We start from the raw sequence: 5,973 nt of genomic DNA, 5'->3' as shown, positions 1-5,973 counted from the left end.
AACCGACACCACGTGTTACAACGTCACCACGTGTTAAAGCGTCACCACGTGTTAAAGCGACACCACGTGTTAAAGCGACACCACGTGCTACAGCGTCACCACGTGTTAAAGCGACACCACGTGTTAAAGCGTCACCACGTGTTAAAGCGTCACCACGTGTTAAAGCGACACCACGTGTTAAAGCGACACCACGTGTTACAGCGTCACCACGTGCTAAAGCGACACCACGTGTTAAAGCGTCACCACGTGTTAAAGCGACACCACGTGTTAAAGCGACACCACGTGTTACAGCGACACCACGTGTTACAGCGACACCACGTGTTAAAGCGACACCACGTGTTAAAGCGACACCACGTGTTAAAGCGACACCACGTGTTAAAGCGACACCACGTGTTACAGCGACACCACGTGTTAAAGCGACACCACGTGTTACAGCGACACCACGTGTTAAAGCGACACCACGTGTTAAAGCGACACCACGTGTTAAAGCGACACCACGTGTTAAAGCGTCACCACGTGCTAAAGCGACACCACGTGTTAAAGCGACACCACGTGCTACAGCGTCACCACGTGTTAAAGCGACACCACGTGTTACAGCGACACCACGTGCTAAAGCAAATATGTCCGCCTCGGCGTCGCAGGGCGCGCTGCGGGCCACGTGCGTGGTTCACCTGCTGCTGGCCGTGGCGCACGGTGGTGGCGGAGGTGGCGTCGCGGCGGCGTCGGCGGCGGCTGCTTGCAACCACACTTGGCAATACCGGCGAGACGGCGGCGCCTGCTGTAGCAAGTGCACCCCAGGTGAGTGACAGAGGCTCTGTCTCTCGAACACAAGGCCAAAGATGCCCACCCCAAGTAGCCTTAATATAATGGTTGGGGCAAGTGCTGTTAACGAGTACCTTTGAGGGCCGGCACTGTGGCGCACAAGGTGGTGGGTGGCCGGCACCACGCCCGGCCGCCTTTGTCTCCCCCAGTGGCGAGGTTTTTGCACACCGCACTCAGGCACTCGTTTGAGGCTCGAGTCGACCTAGGGGAGGCCCGGGACCGGTTCAGATAATCGTCGCCAATGTTGGTGGCCGTGAGTGGGAATCGAACCTGGGTCGCCAGGTTCATAGCGCAGCGCTGACCCAAGCGTGTGTGTGTGTAGGGGACCTGCTGCTGTTATTTAACGTAAAGAAAAACAACAAACTACGCCACTATTGAAGAGGATAGAGAGCATCGACTGTGGAGTAAGAGGTCACCGTGTTTGCGTGCAGACACCCGCGTAACGGTGTTAGACCAGAGGACGCCAAAAGGCTGTCCTCTGGTCTAACACCATTTGAGACTAGGCTTAAAATAAAGCTGTCTCTGGTGTGGACCAATCAGTTTCAAAGACAATGCATCATCTACTATCAGAGTAAGTTTTTTGTTTGCATTCTGACCACAAGTATTGTGGCTAATGCAGACATGATTCCTTGTAAAAAGGTTTCAGTTTGGTGTTTTAACATCTTAAGGCAGCTGTTTTGTTGCCAGAAAAAAGGGACAACTTATTCCCATATTTTGGTGCTGGCAAAGGAGGTCTCATGGGGTGTTTCATGTCATGGGATGCTTTGTTCGTGTGCCAGTTATCAAAGTATGAAAAAAAAAGATTCGGTTTGTACGCCTTCCTGTCAATCAAAAACCAGGAGTTTGGCTTGGTACGTTCTAACGCCCAATAGATTTGACCTTTTTTTTTTGCAAGGAATCAATTTACTGCATTAACCACACACTTCGTATTTGTGGCGAGCATACAAACACACTCTGATAATCATAATAACAATGTATGGCATCGTCTTCAATAATAATGTAACTAGAATGTTACATGGCATTCTCTTTGAAACTGATTGGCCCACACCAGAGACAGCCTTTCGTCATGGCCATGTCTCACCACCAGTGTCAGTAGACCAGAGAACAACGCCGCAAGGCGAACAGCACAGGGACAAGACTTGTTCCATATAAGAGAGTGTTTTGTTGTTGGGCTAGATCGCGTGATCGCGTGTCTTGGGTTAGATCAGTTCAGATCATTCAGTTCAGTTCATTTATTAGGTATAGGCCTGTGAGCCATTCGACTATTGAATCGGGTACAACCGCAACAAACAAAAACATGAACAATAAACATTTTAAAGTGACTACGCGCAACAGAAAAATCCAGGAAAAAACAGCAAAGTCTTCCAGAAAAAGCACGGCATATCAACGCTGTGTGCAGAAATCCCAGTGGGATGCAAGTCAAACAATAACAACCATAAGACAATTTAGATAAAAGTTATCAGTCTAACTCTGAACTACAACAAACAAAAATGGCTAATCCAAAACGTTTTCGAAATCACTAAAATAAAGCTATAATAACAACGTAACAGTGATCATAGGAACTGTGATTCAAATTTAACATTAAACGATATACATAACATGTACGACCAAACTTTGCAGCCATAGCTGGCAGCATTAGTCACTCCATAACAGCAGGAGTATCAGTAGGAGTATCAACATTTTTGAATGCACCTTTAAAGATCAGCACACTATAATCGCGTGATCTAACCCAAGACACCTCCATTGGGGATAATTTTGGTCGCGAAAAGCCGTGCGTCTATCTCGCCGTTCGAACATCGTAAACGCAATTAGTGTTGTATTGCCAGAAAGGGGTGTGCCCACCTACGTTGTTTCGTGTGTTGCCCCTCCTGCAGGGCACTACCTTTCCGCCAGGTGCACAGCAGACGCGCCCAGCCTCTGCGATCCGTGCCCACAGGGCACCTTCACCGCGGACCTGAACACGCAGCAGAGATGCACACCTTGTGGGCAGTGCAACACAGGTACACTCACCAGCCACTCACCAGCCACTCACCAGCCACTCCAAAGCCACTCACCCACACAGACACTCACCCACACAGCCACTCACCCACACAGACACTCACCCACACAGACACTCACCCACACAGCCACTCACCCACACAGACACTCACCCACACAGACACTGACCCACACCAGCCCCCTTCCTAGCAATTATTTCACTGTGTAACAAGTATTTTCTGTCCCTGGGTACTAAGTGTTACTTCCTAATTGCTTATTGTCAATAGTACAAAAAGTTGCTATTATTTCCCACAAACTTTGCTTTTGTTACCAGGACAGTGATATTTTGAAATGTACCTACTTTCAATGAGAAAACGGGCGAATGTGTGTCTTTTCGTTCACATAAAGTCAGAAAAAAACAACATATGAATCACAATTAACATGCATCTATACTAAAGTAATACAAAGATGACGACTAAAGATTTAGACACCAAGGCGCACGACCACAGGCGGGACTGGCCACAGCGGACCGAGTTCTCTGTGGGGATGAATAACCACGATGCTTGTGCCAGGCCATGTGCACCTTGAGGCACACACATACTCATGTAGACACATACATTCACACACACACGCATACTCACAGACACACATGTACACACACACTCACACACTCTCTGAACAACGAGTTGGGGGAGTACATTAAGAGGAAAGGCCGTGAGGCACGAGTGTTACCATTGCGCTTGTCGCCCTCATAATGATGATGGTGGTGATGATGATGATGTTGGCGATAACGTTGATGACGATCGAGATGTTCCCCACAGGACTGGGACAAGTGTCTCTGACTCGCTGCACCTCGACACGGGATGAGGTGTGCGGCTGCCTTCCCGGCTCGCACGCTTCTCGCGAGCACGACTACGGCTCCGTGTTCCGCTGCTGCCGGAATTGCCCGCGGGGCCTTGGGTCCCTGGCCCAATGTGAGATTTACGAGGTCGCACTCATCGGAGCCATCATAATGTTGTCTCCACACCGCAGGAGGAGTCCGAAGAGCCGTGAAGCTGTTTTTGTCACAGATGTCCAGTTAGGGTCATGGGGTAAGAGAACATTACAACAACAATTTGCCATTAAGTGGCAGTGATATCACCACGACGCTTGTGCCAGACTAGGTGCACGTGGAGGCCACGTGAAGTGTCGAACGCCCGCTGGCAGGAGGTCACGGGGCAAACCTAGCAGGTACCACGGGTCGACTGAAATGAGTGGCCGATGGCCGATGCACCACCTGTGCCCCCTACTGTGCCAACTCGCTGTGTTTTAGCCGCCTGGCGCTCCGCTCGTTGTTGTGAGCGTCGCTCCTCTGCACTCCGTTATTGTTGGGAGGGCGACTGCCTCCAACTGCCCAGTAGCAGCGTCCTTCACGAGCCTCCTCCACAGAGGCCGATCTTGACACCGCTGGTACCAGTCATCGGCAAGTCCACTCAGCTTCACATCCTCTTGTACCACATCACTCCATCTCTTCTCTAGCCCGTGCCGCGCCCGTTTAGCTCCTTCTTTTTGACTGAACAAAAGCTGTTTAGGCATGCGGTGGCTGGGCATGCAGGCTACATGGCCCAGGCAAGGCAGCCTTACAACAACAACAAACAACAACAAACACAAAACACACAAACACGATAGCAGTGCAAAGTACAATAAAGGCAAACAATTCGCCCAAACTACATACAGATACAACACTAAACCATCCCCAATCCTTCCTGGCATAGCCCACTGAGGTATTAACTTATTTTTCAGAAGCGACCTGGCCACAAACGAAAGCTCAACAAAGTGGCCTTATCATTTGGACTGTTATAGCACCAACATAATCTAAATAGTCTAAACGCATGTTTCTAAATGTGGAGGGAAAAACCAGAAGACTCGGAGAAAAAATCCACTCGATCACAGAGAGAGAGAGACACGCAAACTCCAAATATACAGCAGGCGTCAGGGTCGGGATCGAACTCCCGACCTCCTGCATACCAGGCGAGGGAGGTAACCATCAATGCCAATACAACCGCCATTCACCACGGCGCCTGTGCCAGGCCAGGTGCACTTTGAGGCCACGTGAAGTGTCGAAGGCTCGCTGACAGGAGGTCACGGCACAGACCCAGCAGGTGCCACGGGTTGGCTGACTGAGATGACCGGCAGATGCACCACCTGTACCTCCCACTGTGCCAACTTGCTGCATTTTAGCCGACCGGCGCTCCAGCATAAATTTCAAACACGATTACGATAAGCTCCCACTTCGATGAGCTATCATTTGTGATCAGCCAGGTCGCTTCTGAAAAGAGTTAACATAGCAGCTCAGTGGGGCCTTACCTGCCGAACAAAAACATTGATTAGTAGTTTAGTTTAAATTGATTGCGTCTTCTCTCCTTAAAGCTTTGAATGTCTCTCCCGTGACCCCTCCCAGGTGACCTCGTGACGGACGTGGCCTGCAGGCCGTGCCCCCCCGGTTTCCATAGCGATGGCTCGGGTGGGCAGTGCCGACCCTGCACCAGGTGGGCCACGTGACTGCCGTGGATGACGAATCGCTTTGGATTCTTTTTGGCATTTTCGGCGAGTGAAAGCGATTCGTTGCGGCGAGATGATGTCTCCCTCGCCTGCGATGCATGAGGTCGTGGCTTCGGTCCGTGCACGTGCGTCCGCGTATGTCAACGTATGCGTCATCGGAAGGGGAAAGGGTTAGCAATCACTAATTCAACTTGCAACACGGCGTAGAGAGAGGGAGGACTCGGACGCACTAAGAGGAGGAACCACAGATGAGCAGACCAATTGCCCAAACTCTGCAGTCCTCTGTATGTTAGGGCGACGCGGTGGTTAGGAGATGTTCACTAGCTCGCCTGGTATACAGGAGGTCGTGGGTTCGACCCTGACGCGTGTTGTATATTTGGAGTTTACGTCTCTCTCTCCCCGTGGTGGTCGCGTGGATTTTTCTCCGGGTCCTCCGGTTTTTTCCCCCCTCCACATTCAGAATCAACATCACACGTTTAGAGTATTTGACTACTGCTATAAATTTCCGCATGATGATGATATTAGCCACTTTGTAGAGCTATCATTTGTGATAACCAGGTCGCTTCTGAAAAAGGAGCTACATAGCTCAGTGGAGCTTTCTTTACCTATTAACAACTTAAAAAAGATTTTTTA

At 50.1% G+C, this 5,973-nt stretch overlaps 1 long non-coding RNA gene across 1 annotated transcript; it reads left to right on the top strand.

Annotated features, from left to right (window-relative positions):
• Nucleotides 1–658: 658 nt before the first annotated feature.
• On the top strand, nucleotides 659–3,851 carry LOC144949802 (uncharacterized). Its single transcript, XR_013640305.1, has 3 exons — nucleotides 659–798; nucleotides 2,697–2,822; nucleotides 3,621–3,851. It is a non-coding gene; the product is annotated as an uncharacterized LOC144949802 (long non-coding RNA).
• The last annotated feature ends 2,122 nt before the right edge of the window (nucleotides 3,852–5,973 follow it).

This window comes from Lampetra fluviatilis, chromosome 55 (genome assembly GCF_964198595.1).
Source record: "Lampetra fluviatilis chromosome 55, kcLamFluv1.1, whole genome shotgun sequence".
Classification (NCBI taxonomy): domain Eukaryota; kingdom Metazoa; phylum Chordata; class Hyperoartia; order Petromyzontiformes; family Petromyzontidae; genus Lampetra; species Lampetra fluviatilis.
Note: the sequence above shows the minus strand (reverse complement) of the source record. Positions and strands in the feature narration are given on the sequence as shown.